Source organism: Pleurodeles waltl, chromosome 5 (assembly GCF_031143425.1).
Source record: "Pleurodeles waltl isolate 20211129_DDA chromosome 5, aPleWal1.hap1.20221129, whole genome shotgun sequence".
In the NCBI taxonomy this organism is placed as follows: Eukaryota; Metazoa; Chordata; class Amphibia; order Caudata; family Salamandridae; genus Pleurodeles; species Pleurodeles waltl.
Genome location: NC_090444.1, coordinates 229,913,271 through 229,932,658, shown reverse-complemented (window position 1 = coordinate 229,932,658; position 19,388 = coordinate 229,913,271). Strand labels below are relative to the sequence as shown.

The following is a 19,388-nucleotide window of genomic DNA, read 5'->3' as shown; positions in this document are numbered from 1 at the left end:
GGAGGGTTCGGTACGTGGAGTTTTCCCAGCGGGTCTTGGGGGACCCCTCTGGGCTCCGACGCCCTCCTCTGTTAGCCAGTCCCATGCCTCCTCCGGTGTTTCAAAAAAGTACGCTTTCCCAGCCATAAGGACTTTGAGCCGTGCGGGGAAGAGGAGCATGTACGAGAGTTGCATTGCCCTAAGTTTTTGTTTAACGAGCTCGTACGACCGGCGGCGGGTTTGCACCTCCCGGGTGTAGTCCGGAAAAATTAGGATTTTGTGGTTTTCCCATTGAAGATCTTCCGACCGCCTAGCTTCCTTAAGGATATTGTCTCTGTCTTTAAAGTTAAGGAATCGTGCAATCATCGGGCGTTTTGGGCTGCCCGGAGGAGGGCGCGGGGCGAGCGCCCTGTGAGCCCGTTCAACCGCAAACCAGGGCGAGAGGGATTGGTCCGGCATCCAGGTTTTGATCCATCTCTCTAGGAACTCGGAGGCCCTGTCATCCTCTATGCCCTCGGGGAAACCAATGAAGCGCAGGTTATTGCGTCTTGACCGGTTCTCAGCGTCCTCCGCACGGCGGTGAAGCTCGTTGGTTCGGGTCTGCAGCTGGGCCACTTTGGTTTTGAGGTCAGACAGATAATTTTCATTCTGGGAGACTCGGGATTCAACCTTGGTGATTCGGTTCACTGCATTTCTGAGATCTTGCCTAATAAGGCCCATATCCTCTCGCACTTCTCCGATTTTGGTCTCCACGGCCGTCTGCGATGATTGGATAGCCTGGAGGATGGCGCTCACTCCGTCCGGCGCCGGGCCGCCACTAGCCGCGCCCCCCCCTCCTCGCTGGCCCGTCATCGTCGTGAACTGGTCGATTTTTTGCTGGGAGGGTGGAGGTTGTTTGTTCGCCTTATCCTTTCCCATCATGACACCTGGGACGGGGGTCAGACACGTTGCTCCCACCGTATTACATTTCAAACCTAAGTCCTCAGTGCGCTTTCAGTTATCTTGGGTCTAGGAAGGAGACAACATGGTGTGGTCCCGCCGTGACAGGCCTATCCAGGAGGTCCCGGCACTCAGCGCAATGACGTCGGGAGGTCACAGTCTCAAGGGCACCCTCCAGTCTCCTCCATGTTCCTCTGGGCCCCACCAGGGCAGCCCCTTTGCCGGCTCCGCGGGGAGGGCCAAGCCGCTGGTCCTCCTCCGACAGTCCCCTCTCCACCCTCTCCGCACAGGGGGGAAAAATTCGCTCCAGTCTAGGGTCTAGCTCCCCTCATTCCCAGGGCCCGGCAGTTCTGCAGCAGGTCCAGTCCCATCTCAAGCAGGCCGCTGATTTCCAGTATCTTGTTTGACAAAGACAGGTTATCTGTGATACGGAGTCCAGATTTTCAAGCAGTTCTGGGAAGCCCTCCTCCACGTCCCAGCTCCTGGTCTGATCCCAGCGGCTGTTGTGGGCTACGGCGAACCTCATCCGGACAAAGGTCCAAGGGGGAGCGGAAAACAGGCCATCGGGTCTCCCATTTGTTGTTCTAGGGAGGGGAGGGGGGGGACTCCCTCTATCACCGCTTTCCTCCTTCTCCTCTCCCCCCTTTCTGCCCTCAGGCCGCGTCCTCGCCCCCACGGGGCTACGCCCGACCCTCGGCCCGGTCCCGGCCCTCTACGCGGCTCCGGCTCTCTCCCTGGGCCAAACGGGATACCGGGCAGAGGGGCATCAGCCGCGGCGGCGGTCTTCCTATCTCCACCCGGCCGCCTCAGTTCAGCCCCGCGGGCTCGATCAGCAGGATAGGCGGGCGCCACGGCCTCCCAGCCGGTGCCCATGAGCAGGCACGCAGGGGCAGCGCCGCTCACCTGGCGCTTTTTTCTTGGATCGGGCCGCGCCGGCCCCCCAGCTCGTGGGGGTCCGCGGCCGGAGCACGGGCCCAGATTGCCGGGGGACCCTCGCCGCTCCCCCGGCTCGCTGCGGTCGCATCTGGAGGAGCCGCCGGTCCAATCTCAGCCCAGTCGGGCGTACCTAGTTGCGGCCGCCATCTTTTCTTTCGGGTCGGTCGGACTGCCGCGAGGACACGGGGTCCAGGATCCTCGCTTGCTCACTGCACCAAGCCCTCCAGGGGATCCTAGGGCCACAAGGATGTCTGGGGCGGCGTCTTTTCGCTCAGTCGGACCGCATTAACCACGGGCGGATGACGGAGGGGTACAGAGCACTCTCAGAGTGCGACCGCCATCTTGACGCCCGAAGCCACGCCCCCCTTCAGGGATGTTTTAAAAGGAAAATCTGTTCTCCTGAAGATGGACAATGTTATTGCGGTGAAATATATAAACAAATTGGGAGGTGCTCGTTCGAGGAATTTAGCAGAGTTGGCGAAGGAATTGTGGGGTTTTTGTTTAGAGCACAAAATCAGTGTGAAAGCGGTGTTTTGGCCAGGTGTGCAAAATGTGGTTGCAGATTGGAATTCTCATCAGGTGAGAGATTTCAGCGATTGGAAATTGAACGAGCATCTATTCAGGGAAATAAATCTGGTCATGGGTCCTTTGGAAGTAGATCTTTTTGCCTCCATGTTGACTTTTCAGTTGAAAAAGTACGTCAGTTGGAGGCACGATCCAGGTGCTATGGCAGTGGATGCGTTTATGCAGGATTGGTCGGAAATGAAAGGTTACGCATTTCCTCCTTCTTCAATGATCCAGAGAGTTTTGTTACAGGTGAGGCGGCAGCAGTATCAGTTAGGTCTGGTGACTCCTTTTTGGAAAACTCAACCTTGGTTTCTGTGATGGAGATGGCTGTAGAATTTCCGATTCTAATGAAGTGTTGCAGAGGTCTTTTGTCAGGGGCGGAAGGAGAGGAGCATCCTATGGTGGAGTCAGGTTCATTGAACCTTCTAGTCTGGAGGATATCAGGAATTCGGGAGAATTTAGAAGCCTTTCGGAGTCAGCTGCAGGATTATTGGATGAATCATGGGCACCTGGTACAAAGAGAAGGTATAGAAGTATCTGGAAGATTTGGTCTAGTTGGTGCTCACAAAGGAGTAAATGTAGTGAATTTCTTAGCTGGGTTGTATGATAGAGGTTTGTCATACAGAACGATTAATTATTACAGGTCTGCGGTTGCAGCGGGTCACGTTCTTTGTCAGGAGGTTTCTATTGATAGGAGTCCCTTGGTTGGTAGGGTGATGAAAGGTATTCGTTTGAAACGTCCACCGTTTTCGAAATATGAGGTTTTTTGGGACGTTGATTTAGTCCTGTCTTTGTTTCAAAGGTGGCCAGTAAACAGGTATTTGGGTGATAGAGAGCTTTCATGGAAGTTGGCTACTCTTCTTTGTTTAGTTTCGTTTAGGAAGGTTTCAGATGTAAGAGCTCTGGAAGTAAATCATAGATTTTATCAATCAACTGGAGTTCTTTTTGAGGTGTGTAAACGCACTAAGACTATGGGCCTGATTACAACTTTGGTGGAGGGTGTTAATCCGTCCCAAATGTGGCGGATATCCTGCCCACCGTATTACGAATTCCATAGGATATAATGGACTCGTAATACGGCGGGTTGTATATCTGTCACATTTGGGATGGATTAACACGCTCCTCTAAAGTTGTAATCAGACCCTATGTCTGGTTCAATCTTTTATCCATATTTTGCCGAATGTCCAAAAGTTTGTGTTGTTCGCTGCTTGAAGGATTATGAAACTAGAATGTTGGAAAAAAGGGGAACAGGTACCCAGCAACTATTAATTTCTTATGGGAAACCGTTTAAGGGGGTTTCAAGTGCTTCTATTGCTAGATGGGTGAAAGGTGCTATCAGAGAGGCTGGTGTGGATATTTCGGGATTCTCAGCGCATTCAGTGAGGGGAGCTATGGCAAGTAATGTTTCTATGTTGGGAGGAAATCTGGATCTTATTCTGAAAGCTGCACATTGGTCTTCTGCGGAAACGTTTAGAACTTTTTATTTCAAGAATATTGACCATGTTTCGAAAAGTGTTTTGCATGCCTTTAAACATGCATAATGCTAGCCTCCTGTCTTGACATAAAATGGCGATTCTTTGAGGTTTTACTGTATATAGAATTGTGATTTTATTGAAGACAAGGAGGCTAGCATTATCCCAACCACCCTCCCTAGAAGTAGGAGAGGTGTGTGTTTTTTTTAACTGTTTTTTTCTGATCGTGTTTTGTGTAAGTAACAGGAGGTGATTGAAGTGATTACTGTCTGTATTTGGTGTGTGTATATATATATATATATATATATATATATATATATATATAGTTTTTTGCTTGTTTTTTTTGCAGATTCGTGAGAGAGGATAATCTTTGTGGGAGAATATTCGGAAATGGAGGAAGATTTCAAACAAAAGAGGAGGGAAATGGAGGACTCCTGGATTACATGGCCTTGAACATTCTTTTTTCTTTGTGATGCTGTTAAGGTTCTTTTGGTTCTTTCAATGGTTTGCTGCTCAGAAGAGTGAATAAAAAGGATAATGCATAATACTAGCCTCCTTGTCTTTAAGAAAATCACGATTCTTTATACAGTAAAACCTCAAATTCTCTTGCAAACATCGATCCAACTCTAATATATACTGCACAGCTTTTAGGAGATTTACCTAGTAGATATCCTTCTCCAAATTCACCACCAAGTAGCTGTGTGTAAATTCCACTATGGCAAAGTATGAAGGAATCATATGTACTACCAGGGGATCTGGCCACTTAGTCAGTTATCAGATTTGAGGCATTGCATATTACTTGAACGTTCAATGCATGGATACATTTCCTATTTCTGAAGGTGTACTCATTTTCAGATGGTGGACATATTGCAACATGTGTCCCATCAGTGCAGCCAGTGGCGTGGGAATTGGGCAAACTGGTCATAATTTAATTTAGTGAGCTCTAATTCCTGTGGTGTGTTAGGAAATCTGATATGATCTTTGATTTTCATTAGCATTACATCCTGAAATGCATGCAAAAAGTGTGACAGCGCACTTTGGGACACATCTCCTGCTGCAGCTATGACCTCCTGGTAGCTTTCCTGAGGCTAGGAGGTGCAGGGAACATAAAACCTGTACATGGGTGGGAATTGCATTGGTCCTGCAAGTGTGTTGCTGCAGTTGTGGTTGGAGTTCAGCTATTATATCTAAAGTTATGGCAGAATTTAATTTATACTTATCAAAGATTTCCTCCCCTGTCTGAAAAAACATGGCAATGCACATTCTAAAAATGTGTTCCTGTCGCCTCCTCCTTTTCAGCAAACCTGCCAGGATCCCCGTCCTCCTCACCACGACATAGAAAGCAGCCATTGTGGGAAATGCAGATGCACTCTGGGCTTGTTTTTATGGGTTTCACCTGATTTCAGTTGGTGGTAAATTGCACATTCAAAATCCCCATTGTGCGACATTTGCAATTTGCGAATAGTTCATACATAGAATTCTCGATTACTTATTTGTGAATCGCATATTGTGATTCTCTATTAGGAGTGAGAATTTTAGGAAATAGCAAAAATTGCGATTTGCAAAAATTGGACTGCAAATACCTTTCACACATATGGAAAGGCTATTTTGCCTTCGCAGACGGTCTAATTTAGAGATTCACACTGTTTGCAAATGCAACATTGGTTGATACATCTGACCGTACATGTTTTATTAGGAATAAATTTAATATGTGACCCTCTGTCTAAAAAGGGGCCAGTTATCTGATTACAATCTCCCCGACAACTAAGTTATCTATAGAGTATTTTGTGAATTTCAAAAGTAAGGTAGACCAGAACTCAGGGTGAGGAAAATTAGGGCCATATACATTTACAATACACAATTCAATATCATTCACTTTCAAGTGTACCAAGAGCCATCTACCCTCAGTGTCGTTTCCCTCTGAAAGTACAGTTTTATGCAAGTGTTTATGACATAGAAAAGCTAAACCTCCTTTATTGCCAAAGGACGAGGAGTAGAAAATGTCTCCAACCTGTTATGTCTTTCGTTTAAGTATATCAGTGTCCGACAGATGTGTTTCTTGCAAGAGAACCAATTGTTAAGTTGAACTAAGTGAGACAGTATTCATGTCTTTTTCACACCTTTAATGTTCTGCGTAATAATCCTAAGGTTCATTCAGATCTTATATGAACATTATAGTATTATCTACTGTCTTGTACAATCAGTGAATAATCTGAATGAAGAAAAAGATGAGAAAAGAAACGGAGGATAGGAAAGAAGAAAGATGAAAAGAAAAAACAGGAACATAATTGGGAAAAAATCCCCAAAACAAAGCTATACAAAGAATAGGTGACCCACTTGGCGACTATCAAGTGGAGCTTAAATACGAAGACAGCACATACCAATTAAGGTACAGGGGTGTTGAAACACCTAATGTAAGAGAAATGTACAATGGCTTAGTGAATACAAAGAATGTTGCAACAAATAGCTTCAATAACTATAGGATACGAACAAATGAAAAACCAACCAAGGCACAATTTATAATGGCACAGAATCAATGACATAAAGAAAACATTATCTTACCCGTAGAGATAATATAAATACTGCAAGAAGGAAAGGTGACATAAACCACTGCAGATCCAATGGCCATATGTGCAAGATAACAATATAGAAAAACGACAAAGTTGGGTAATTACAGAGAAACCTGTAAAAAGACAATAAATCTATAAGATATTAAAACAAAAGAAAATAATAGAAAAAACAAGCAATAGACATATAGACCACATTTAAAAAAAAAAGTTGAAAGGAGAAACATAAGATATAATTTAAAACCAACAATAATAAAACAAGATTGATTTAACCAATAGAACAAGCACCCTTGTGGTCCATATCCTCTATTCTTTGTTGGTGAAGAAAAGCTCTGAGAACAGAAGCATTTGTGTAAGTAGTTGTTTTGCCTTGGGAAGTAAATTTGAAGAAGCACAGATCAACCAAACCATACATAGCATTTAAAGACTTTAGCTGAGGTCGCAATGCTAGAAATGGTTTCCTTCTGTTTGCAGTTGCTTTCGAAAACATCTTGAGAGATTTAAACTGTGTTGAATATTATTGTAAAGTTTGTCGGCAGTAACAATCTCCATCAGTTCCGAATACTGAAGGAATAACATAATAATACATTTAGATTTGGATTAAGGTGACAATGTTTGCTTCGCACCAAAATGATTAACTCATTGAAAGCTAAGAAGAGAAGCAAAGTTAATACGTACAATCTTTGGCAACATTTTTGAAGAAAGGTGTCAATGTCAGATCCTTACACCCCCACGCTGGGATACCATATTATCTGAGATTGTCTTGTATTTCTGTTTTCTAAATCTTCAGTGACCTTTTTAAGCATATCATTCTTTTTTTAGTTGTGAAATATTAGGCAAAGAATCTTCCCTGTTCCCTCTTCCAAGGAAGACATTCTATTGTCCAAAATAAACATCTTTCTTCTAGTGTCTGTAAGGTGGCATTAGTTTCAATGAGAAGCAGTTGTTTAGATCTTAATTCTTCCATCAAGTATTAAAGTTAAAGGAGACTTGGGCGGAGAATCTATATATCTTTTTTAGGTCTCTTGACGGATCTTAAAGTATTTCTCTTTTGGATATAGTACCTGAAACTTGGAAAGAAATAACCACATCACGTGTAGGATCCTGACTACCAGTGTATGCAAGCATTTACCCTTTATCATAGTAGACATTTGGATAATCAAATACGTGTTGTCTTAGGAAAAGAAGATTCAAGTCTATTCAGAGTCCTTTTACTTCTCCCCATACAGCAGTAGGAATCCAAAAAAGTATTGGTGAAATAACAATATCAGCATAAAATACCCTTTGTTGAGGATAGTGCCTTTCTCATTGAAAAGATATATGCCTTACGTATAATCTACAAGAACAGCAGTAAGACATCATAACTGTCCGTATGAAGAGTGACAAGCAGTGCAGTGAAAAAGGCAACTGCATGCAATATAGATGGGTGGCACAGCTAGATATAAATATGACTTTGGGGCATCCACAGATGATCTACCCGCAATACATCGCCATTTGAAGAGCAAACAGTGCAAATCGATTCCTCATGTACAAAGCAAAATGGCGAGCGGAGCACTCCACACTCTCAGAAAACGAGAGTCGAAATTAGTTTTAACCTAAATGTCAATAAGTAGTTATCCAGTAGTTAGCAATGCAGACAGTAATGAAGATTATGGGAAAAATTCATTCTAAACGCCGCTGTAGCATGCAGAGAGCTAAATATCACTTCACTTGAAAAACAAAATGGCGGGCAGAGCACACTGTGAGTGAAAGAGCACAGCTAAAAGTTAATTTCTTCTCAGAAGAAGCCTGATAAGGTTGAAGAACTAACTGTTGCGGTCGCCCACCATCATTGTCACCTGAAGAATGCCTTGGGGGAGACTATTGTTGCATTTACTTCACTGGCAGGATGGAGTCTGCACAGGGCCTCACTGATATGCTGCTATCTTCGTCAGTGTTCAAACCATGCTCCCCAAGGGAAACCGCAATTCCTAATGTAAGAAAACATAAACGTTTTCAATAGTGATTCCTAATGAGTCGCAAAACTAACTACCTCATGGATATTAATTAGGTAGGTCTCCGTTTGAGACCCATTAGGAATAATAGCCATCACAGAGATGGTGGCCTGCTGGGGTCAGAAGACTACCATGTTTGTGATTGCTTTTTAATAAAGCAAACTTTTTTTTTAATGCAACCCATTTTCCCTAAACGAAAATGAGAGGTTTATAAAAAGAACAAATTAAACTTTGAAGTTTACTTATTTCAGAGCAGGCAGTGGTCTCTAGGATCACTGCATGTTCTTAAAAAATATTTTTTACATTCTCAAAGGTGAAGGGCCCCTTTGGGACTTCTTCCCATTTGCAAATGTTTACTACTACCTTTTAGTAGGCAGTAAAAAATTAATAGTTTGCGGGCGTAATTTGATTGCAAAACATTCATACATAGACCTGCAAATCGGTATTTGGAAGAAATGCCCTATACATGCCCCTTTCCAATACTGAATCGTTAAACCAAATTGTGTTACTGAATCGTAATTTGGCATTTGTACATGTATAAAAGCATGTTTGCGGTCGGAAACAGCCTGATAAAGCCGTTTCCAACTGTAAAAATGGTTGGTACATATGGCCCTTAGTCCTCAAGATAAACCGTCCTCGCCGGTGGATTGGTGTAAGATGAGAAGTATAGGATATTCTCACTCTTTACATGGGTAGGCAACCTCGATCAGCCTTCCAGTAGTTGCAGGAGGCTTTCAAGTTAGGAAAGGAAAGAATTGGGAAATTGCAAGATGTGTGGTTAATCACCTCTGTGTTGTTCTTTGACCAAATGCAACAAGAATTTCAGTTGTCTCATCAAGAGTTTCTTCAATAGCTCATGCTCAGATGAAACATACCAATTGAAACAGAACTATGACAACACTCAGCACTTAAAAATAGAGGACTTGCGGAGAACATAAAAGTCAAGGCTGAATCTGCAATATTCAAAACAAAAGTTAATATCGCTACACATGCACTAGATAACTTAAGAGAAGATGGGAGAAGGATGTAGGTGAGTTGACCGAGGATTGGCAAGAGGCATTAGTTAATTCCAGAGAGGTAGCAATCAGAACTGACATTAGGTTAATCCAGCTTAAAATACAGCAAAGTTGTATTACTATAGGACACTGCTGAATATTTACCATCTCAACGAACTGCCTTTAGGGGGTGCAGGTGGGAGGCATCATTCTGTGACATTATTTGGTCAGAGCTGAGAATAAACACTTATTGGAATAGGATATCAGAAATAAAACACAAGTTTGGGAGCACACCTAGGACATTATCACCCAGCTTGTACTACTAGAATTCTGGGATGACATAGCTATTGTTGTTAAATACAAGAATATATTAGTAACTTTATCATTCATTTTTACAAAGTGAAACATAGCATAGGTATGGGGGAGTGCAGGAATACCAACCATTAAGTTGTGGTGCCTGACATAGGGCCTGATTTAGAGTTGGCGGAGGGGTTTCCCGTCACAAAGGTGACAGATATCCTGTCCGCCAAAATATAAATCCTATAGGACATAATAGAATTTGTATTTCCGTGGATGGGATATCTGTTACCGTTGTGACAGAGTAACCCCTCCGCCAAGCTCTAAATCAGGCCTTAAACAAGTGTATTAAAGTAAGTGGTGTCTTTAGAAATGTAAAAAAATGGGTTGTATGGAAAGCTTGTTCAGTTACCATATATAGGGATTACACCCGTGGACACTACACAGATATGTATGTGAATTACACATGAGACTACAGGAGTTTAGCATTAGAAGCTCACATTTTATCAGGAAGCAGTCCTAAATTATGATTTAGCTACAGTATTTCAAAGGGGAACCAGTGAAACATGGATAACTTGACCAATAGTGTACTGAATGTATATTAAAATATATTAAATAGGGGCTTACTCACAAACTGTATTTTGTATTACATTTAGGGGGACTACAGTTGTACTACTTATGTACTACAAAATGCTATTCACAAACCTGCATGCGGAGGTCTCTGCCTCTTCTATCTTTTATGCGTACAGATCATCACCTCAGCTGCAGAGATCTCCGCACACACACACACACACACCTACATTTTGTAGTAAATGTGGGAGAAACAGGGGAGTGGCAGAAAAATTGGGAATATTTACAAAATGGGAAAGGTTTAGGGAGGACTAAGGACGAGGTCAAGGATGGGGTAAGGAGGGTGCACAGAGAGACAATTACCAGTCCACAGAAGAGTAAATTATACTTCTAAAGTTACTCATCCAAAAGGGACCCAAAACTGTAGTAAATGCACTCCAGCTCAGACCTAGAGTTAATCCAGCACCACACATGACCAATGACTAGTACTGCAACAACCTCCCATACAAAATAATGTTAACATATACTAACATCTAAAAATATGCATTTAAAAAATAAATGTAACTTTATTAAAAAAGAATAAAAAAATCAGTTCTATACATAACATTTAGTTATTTTTTTACTATAGAATAAACATAACTAATAAATCTTTAAAAAATAATACAATTTAATATAATAAATATAATTATTTAATTAAAAATACATTAGTAGTGCAGTCACATTATTTATTTTGTTCTACATTTAGTATAAATACACAAAAATAATTTACAATAATATTTAACATAAAAGTGTTTTTAGTCATTTTTTTAAAGTTTAATGAACTTTTTTTACTTTTCCCTATACTTTGCCATATACTTTGTCACATCTTCACCTGATAGCGGAGATGTCCCCAATATGTGAAAAGTTAGTAGTAGTAACTTTACATGTGTAAATTAAGCTTTACCTCTGAATTAAGATGTTGGAGACACTTTGCAGTAAGTTTACAGTCGTAAATGTATTACAAATAGTAAATTTACACATGTAGATGTATTCATGAGTAGAGTTATTTTTGTGAAAAGGCCCCAAAAAGTTTAAAAAAGAATAGTAAATCTACACCTCTTTGTATATACATACCTTAACAATCTAGTGGTAGGCCATAATTTGCACTGAATATTTTCTCATTCAGTATTGTGACATAATCCCACTTAAAAAATATTATAACAAAATGTAGTGTTATGAAATACAATATGGAATATAGTGTTGAATAGTTAAAACATTAATGTATGGCTTAAAAGTATTCATTTTAGGAATATTGCGGGTTATCATTTACAGCGTAAGCAGAAATTACCATCTAATTATGTTTTAATGTGGTGACGCATTTGTGACAATGTTTTGTACAGTAGAAAGACAGTTACATTATATTGTTAACAGCATGTCACTAGCCTTCAGGAAACTGCAGAGATGATACGGTGTCTAAGGTTGGATGTGAATCCGTCCTGTGTTTACTTTTGTTTGTGTGTAGTCCATCATGACTATTAGTAAAAGTAACCGTAGAGGTCCCAGAGTTAAGTACATCACAGGTGGACTGAAAATTAATAGAATTAGCTGATGTAGAGCAACCTCAGAAGTCTCAAACTATGACTCAGTGTGACAGAATTATATGGGGATATATATACAAAAGTATTTCTTCCTCTGGTGGTAGGTCTATATGTGTTCCATTATATATATTTTTTTTCAATAATATACTTCTTGATTTTTTTGTATTACAATTTTTATTGATATGTCTACAGCCTTCTCATTTTGCGGATTGCCAGGGGCACATACAGGATTTATGCACCTTTTACACTTTCATTTTCCTTTTCCACCCCAACTAGTCTCTAATTGTTTTATCTGATCCTCCCATATTTTCTCCTTCACATCTCAACAAGCGGGTATATTTCACCAGGTTGTGGATTCATAGTTTCCATGACACCACTGCATTTCCCATCATGCATCTGCCCAGGAAGTAATATCACTCCTCTCCATTCCCTGGACCTACTTAATGGCAACACAGCGTGGATGCACAACGTGCACACAGAAGGGAAGCCGTGTCTGCACTTGTCCATGCCTGGACCGTGCTTAGCACCAGGAACCCTGGTCTTTCACCCTTCTGCCACTACCTTCCTGAGAACCTCAACCCTAGCCATTGCTCCACATGCTGCTGCCTTGCCGCACCATGCAACATCGAGGTAGCATTCTCCTGCGCCTCCTGCAGGTTTTCTATGCTTTTAAGCACACAAAACAAATACTCATTGCACCAACAGCACCCAACACCACGTTCTCTCACACGCACACAGTCCTGCAACCACCCACACTCCACACTCCCATTCTTGTTCCTTATCTCCCGCTCACCCAGCAAATACGCCACTGCGATTTGGGACCTGCTGCACGATAATGCCCCTGACCTTCTTTTCCTCACAGAAACCTAGCTGAACCCTGCATCAGCACCTGGCATTGCCACAGCCATCCCCCGGCTACAAGATTGCCAGACAAGACAGACTTCCCAAGCCTGGAGGCAGAATCAACATCATCCGCAAGAACATCATCATCTGGATCTGTTATCCTCCAATATGGAACACCTGTCGTTAAAGTTCCACATCACAGCCAACTTCACCATAATCAGCACTCTCATCTATAGACCACCAGGGCCACACACCATCTTCACCAACACCATCGTAGACTATGGGCCTGATTACGATCTTTGTGGACCGGGTTACTCTGTCACAAACGTGACTGATATCCCGTTTGCCATATAAAGTTTCCATTATATCCTATGGAGATCATAATATGGCAGTTGGAATATCTGTCAGTATTCCATCTGCCAAGATCATAATGAGGCCCTTCGTCACCCTCTGTGCTAGTAACTACATCCTACTCAGATATCTGAACTTCCACCTGGAAGACCACATCCACCTCAACTCAAGTGCACTCAGTGAGAACCTTGGAAGCCTGGACCTCATCCGGTGAGTAAAGGGATGTACCCACATGCCAGACACCTCCTGGACCCTATTGTTTACTGCCTTCAGCAACATCTGAGAGGATGAGCCCACACCAGTCCCCTGGGCAGATCAGGTACAGCATACCCATCCCGGTGGAACTTAGACTGATGAAACGCCACTTTAAACAACTGGAGCACAAATGGAGAATGAGCCGGGACAAATCTGACAGGAGCAAATGCAAATCTGCCACCACCAAATGATCCAGTCCACCATACGTGCCATTCCAGTAAACCTCATTGATGCTAACACAAACAGAAGCAAATAAATCTTTGTCATTGTGAAAGATTTCACCTCCCCATCGGCCGCCTCCAACTTGATCTCCCCCTCACAGGACCTCTGCAACAATCTCTTTCAATTCTTCAGCAACAAAATCACTGCCATTTTTAACAACTTCAGCTAGCAACCAAACCCAACAGACCTCCAATCCCAATCTTATCCAAAAAATCAATGCTAATCACTTGGCCCATCAACCCCGCAGAAAAAATGCTGCCACCATGAAGTCCATCAACTCAAGGGCTCCATCAGACCCTTACCCCCATCACGCCTACCTCAGAGGACTGCAACACATCAGTGCCATGCTCACACCCATTCCGAATGCCATCACCTCTTCTGTGACCTTCCCAGGTGCTTGAAGGCGCGCAACTGTTGTCCCTTTACTGAAGAAACCTTCAATGCTCACAAACTACAGTACAATATCCCTTCTACCATTCGCTGGCCTAAGTGTTAGAGAAGATCATCAGGAGACACTTCACTGACCACCAACTATTTGACACTATTCAGTCTGGTTTCAGACCCAACCACAGCATTAAAACTACCCTCATCGCTGCCACGGATGACATCCTCATGACTCTGGACAGAGGAGACATGGCAGCCCTCATCCTCCTGAACCGCTCAACAGCATTTGAGAGTCTCCGACCCCATCCTCATCAAGTGCCGACACAGCATCGGAATCCAAGAACAAGGACTACAATGGATCTGCTACTTCCTGATTGGAAGGACCTAGTCCGTCAGCCTTGCACTGTACACCTTGGGTGCCTGCAACTTAATCTGCGGAGTTCTGCAAGGATTCTCCCAGAGCCTGATCCTCTTCAACGCATACATGATCCTTCTAGCTAACATTATCTGCTCTCACAATATCAATGTCCTGTCCTACGCCTATGACATGCAAATCATTCTCTCCCTCACAGACAAATGCCGAGAAGTACTTGGATTAAGTTCAGTGCTTACATGACTGAAATCGCCCACTGGATGAAGTGTCTAAAGACGAACACGGACAAGTCTAAAATTGTGATTGCCTGGAGAAGCACATCACTGCGAGACTCCATCTGATGGCCAACAGAGCTATAACTAACACCCACCCCCACAACCCAAACCAAGAACCTTGGGGTCATCATCAACAGCAATCTCATCATGACTGCCCAAGGCAGTGTTGTCACAACTTCATGTTCCATACCCTGAAGATGCTGAGGAAGATTTTCAAATGTCTCCCAATCAGCACCTAGAAAACCATCATGCATGGCCCGGTCACAAACAAGTTAGACTAAGGGCACACCCTGTATGCTGGGATCAGCAAAAAAACAGAAGGCTACAGACCATTCCGAACTCAGAGGCCAGAATCACTCTCAACTTTGTCCCTCTGTAAGCATTTCCATGTTTAAAGGAGTATCTCACTTCCTACTATTTCCTTCTTAAAGGACATACAACTCCACTTTATACTAATGGTGTTGCAAATATTTGATATTTTACCATTAGGCTTTTGGTACTGTTAAATAATTTGATCACTTTCTCAAATTGGGTTTCTTGACTAGTTGCCACTTCTTTGTTTTCTGGGTGGAGAATGCAATGCCTAAGGTATTGGTACCTTAATCCCTCTGCTGCGGAAGTACAGATGTCCTCATACAGTCTCAAAAATCTTACGTTCCCTCCCTCAAATATGTCATCCAAAAATCTTCAGTCACTATCTCAGTTTTTGATATGCTGCTCTATCACATGCAGGTGTAAACTATTGGCTAAATTGTATGGGCGTCTGTGACAAATGATGTATTATAAGCTGTCAAGCAATGGCCTGGACTTCCCAGATGTCTAGCAGAGTTCTAGTAATCTAACTATGGTATAGTTTTTGTATCTGCTTCATTTTGTTTGCCCTATTACTTCTCCTAATATTTAGTTCGATACTGAGAAGTCATTGATGGGCTAGTGCTTTAAAATTTCTCTTTGCTGCCACTCGCCTCTATTCTCATTTGGACCCCTCAAGGAGAAAAGGGCACCCAGATGGCTCTGTAGCACAAAAATGACAAATACACAAAAGCAGTAACCTTTATGGAGAGGGCTATAAACCTACCAGAAACATTAACATGGATGGCAGACAATTAGACAAACAAAGATACTTCCACCAAAACTATGCTGAAGGTCATCAGCAACACAGACACATTTTTGAAAGGGAAGATCACTGAAATGGTGTTGGATGGGTTGCTGCTATAACCTACATTCCAAGGCACAGTTGACAGAGTTACTGAAGCAGAAGGGCGATTCTCTGACCTAGAAGAGGTGGGACAGGAGATCTGAAACAAACTCTCAAGGGGCTTGGACCGCAAGGAGTGTGCAGATGATGCACATGGTCACGCCAGCAGGATTAACCTGTCAGGCATATACAAAACATGTGAATTATGAGAAGAAGCATGGTACCTTTGAAAGCACATTCTACGATTCACAGGACTGAAAGGAGAAGGGGTCTTCCCAGTGTATGGAAACTCAGCCATGAAAGAGGAAGATCACGATTCCGGTTCACAGAAGTAGAGCAGATGGCAGGGCAAACTTCAACATTAGCAACAGCTGATCTTGGTGAACTTGCATTCAAAAAAGGCCCGTTTTGTCAAGCAAGTATCAGAGAGGTTGATTTAAAGATCATGGCCGATTCTGTATCGATCTGAAGTTACTTTCATCTCTTTGTCGGAAAATACCTTGTTAAAGAAAACAGATATCAGAGCGGTTGCAGGGTTGAAGAAATAGAAACATTAGGTTATATTGAGAACATGCTGTGGTTTTAGGGGAGAAAGATTCTCACAAAAATATATGTTGCTGTGAATTGCATAATGGGTTGGACTGACCAAGGTAGACTAGGTATAATACTTAAACTTGGTGCTGCCACTCCTGTTATGTTGGTGATTCAGTATGAGGGTATTGAGGAAGTTTTGAGGAAATACCCACATGTATTTTCAGCTAAGATTGGTACCATGAAAAGGTTTAAACATGAAATAATTTTGAAATGAAATGCTGTGCCAGTAGCACATTTAGTTTGTGAGGAGCCTATTTTCATAAGAGAAGATATAAGGAAACCTTTAGATGAGTTGTGCAAGGATCTAATTATTGAACCTGTGAATGCAACTGTATGGGTGAGTTCAGTGGTTATTCCAAAAAAGAAAAATGGACAAATTAGGTTATGCACAGACTTGTGTTCACTGAAAGAATATAGTGGCAGATTGTCATCCTTTGCAGAATATTCACGAATTTCTAACTAGCGTAGGAGGGGCAAACTTTTCAGCATATCACCAAGTCCCATTGATTATTTTTAAAAAATCACACTTACTACATTTATCACTTTATATGCAGCATTGAAGTACTTAAGACTACCTTTTAGTCTTGCATTGTCTGCAAGTGTTTTTCAAAAGTTGATGTATTGTTTGTTCAGAAATGTACCTGGGGCACAATCTTTTCAGGATGATATACTAATTTTTGCAAATACTATTGAAGGGCATAATTCATTCAGTCATAACTATTTTGAATGACCTCTTGCTAGAGGTAAATGATAATTTGTAACAGATTATGTGGAGTATTCCAGCTATACTATAGTTTCTAAAGGGATAAAGCCTAAAGATGATCTCATTAAAGCATCCAGAGAAGTATCTTGTCTGAGTACCAAGGATGAATTTGATCATTTATTGGTCTATGTGACTATTATTATTTGTGGGGCAGTATGCCACTATTATGGAGCTTCTTAAGAAATTATTGAGGAAAACATTTTTGGGAAGCCAAACACAAGAAGTATTTCCAGACATAAAGAGGATTCTTATGGAAATACAGGCTTTCAAAACCTACAGCAGCGTCCAGCAATATATAATTACAGGTGCTGTTAGTGCTGAAGGATTGGGAGACGTATTGTGCCAAAATGTAGGTGGTGAAAAGCATACCATTGACTTTGCCTCTAGAGTTCTATCTGAGGTGGAGAGAAAGTACAGTCCTCTTGAAAGAGATGTCTAGCCTGTGCATGGTCGATTGAAAACACTTAAACCATGTCTGTGGGGCACTTATTATTTTCTGTGTACTGATCATAAACCACTGTTGTACTTGCTGGGTGAGAAATTGACATCTACATCGTCTTCAGGGTTGATCTGCATTCTATCTAAATTGCAAGACTACAATTATGATATTGAATATGTTCTGGGAAGTTCCAATGTCAGAGCTCATTGCCTTTCTAGACTTCCTATTTGTTAGGAACCAATTTCAATAGACAAAGAGAATTTTGGATCAGAATGTGTTGTAGCAGCAGTTGATGCTGTGCAAAGTTGTCGGGGACCATTAGCGAAGAAGAAAGGGATTCTGCATGGGATAAAGACACTTGTATGATAAAGGCGATGGAGTATTTGCAGGATGAATTGCCTTTGCAGATACATATGTGTGATGAAATGCTTTTGTTCTATCACGTTGCCTCTCAACTTTCTGTTGCGTCAGGACTTTTATCAAGAGCTGGAAAATTTATGGCACCTCCAGGGCTCAGATCTAAGATCATTAGTCTTGCCCATCAAGAACATTTAGGGTCCACGGCTACCAAGACTGTTTTGTATCTTTTTGGTGGCTGAACATGGAAAAAAGTGGAAGATTTTGTGAATAAATGTGAGGAGTGCTTATTGTCCAAAAAATTTTGGAGAATGAGGGAGACATGTTTGTTACCTACACCCTTTCCTGACATGCCATGGTATAAGGTAGCATTAGACTTTGCTGGGCCCATGGTTGCTTTACCTGAAGAATCTAATTGTAATGGCAGATTATTTTTCTAAATGGATTAATTACGAGTTTGTTTGTGAAATTAGCACTAATGTGTCAATAAAATATTTGGAAAAAGTTTTTTCTCTTGAAGGTTGTCCCCGTGAACTTGTTACGGATAATGGTTTGCAGCTTATATTGGAGAAAATGGAAACCTTGAAGGATAAAGAGACTGCTCATTGCACTGTTGTTTTGTACAGTCCACAATCCAATGGTAAAGTGGAAAGGGTGATCAGGATACTTAGGGAGGGGATTCACTCCACTTACAAGTGGAAAAGATGTTCATGATTTTGTAAGAAGCAAAAAAATGATGGGCATATCATAATGCTCCTCATCATGTTGCAGGTGTTTCTCCTTTTGTATTGTTGCCAGGTAGGAAGTCTAGTTCAGAACTAGTTCCGGGCTGGTTAAGCGACAAATCTTATTTTGTGCAGATGGAAGAAGGAAAAGAAGAACAACAATGCAGTCTGAAGAAGATAAAAGCAAATGTGCGTAAGGCTCAAGATAAAATGAAAAGCTATTTTGACAAAAAAACATTTTTTGGGTAAGAGAAAGGTGTATGTATAATGTTGGGTTATGCGTAAAACACAACAGCAAAAAAGTAAAAAGTTCAGGTTCAGTTTAATGGTCCATTTCAATTTGTGAAAGTGGCACATTCCTGTGTTAAGCTAGCAGATGGCAGATAGGAATCTAGTTGTTCTTGAGGACTTCCATAAAACTGTCATGTCCAAGATATTGAGTGGTCATGATGCATCCTTGTTGTCACCTGTAGTGTATAAAAAAGTGTGTGAATCTTCTGTGCATAGTAATGTGTCAGACAGTTCACCTGAAGCACAAGATATAGAGTATAATCTGTGTACTGATGGTGTTGCTAGTGAAGAACATGTCATTATTAGATGTAGTCGTATGACAAAGAAACCTAAATACTTACAAGAGTATTACACATAACAATAGTATGTGTTCTAGGGAGTGTAGTTGTAACATAAGGAAACCATATTTATTTATACTAATATTT

At 41.8% G+C, this 19,388-nt stretch overlaps 1 protein-coding gene and 1 long non-coding RNA gene across 3 annotated transcripts in view; one reads left to right on the top strand and one right to left on the bottom strand.

The window, feature by feature from the left end:
* The window catches only part of TRERF1 (transcriptional regulating factor 1), a 675,896-nt gene that overhangs the window by 156,938 nt on the left and 499,570 nt on the right, over window positions 1–19,388 (top strand). The gene's annotated exons all lie outside the window — the stretch shown is intronic.
* LOC138295580 (uncharacterized) overlaps window positions 1–19,388 on the bottom strand; it is a 160,524-nt gene that overhangs the window by 107,715 nt on the left and 33,421 nt on the right. The window contains exon 2 of the long non-coding RNA XR_011203628.1: window positions 6,456–6,576. This is a non-coding gene — a long non-coding RNA (uncharacterized lncRNA). The remainder of the gene's footprint in view (window positions 1–6,455; window positions 6,577–19,388) is intronic.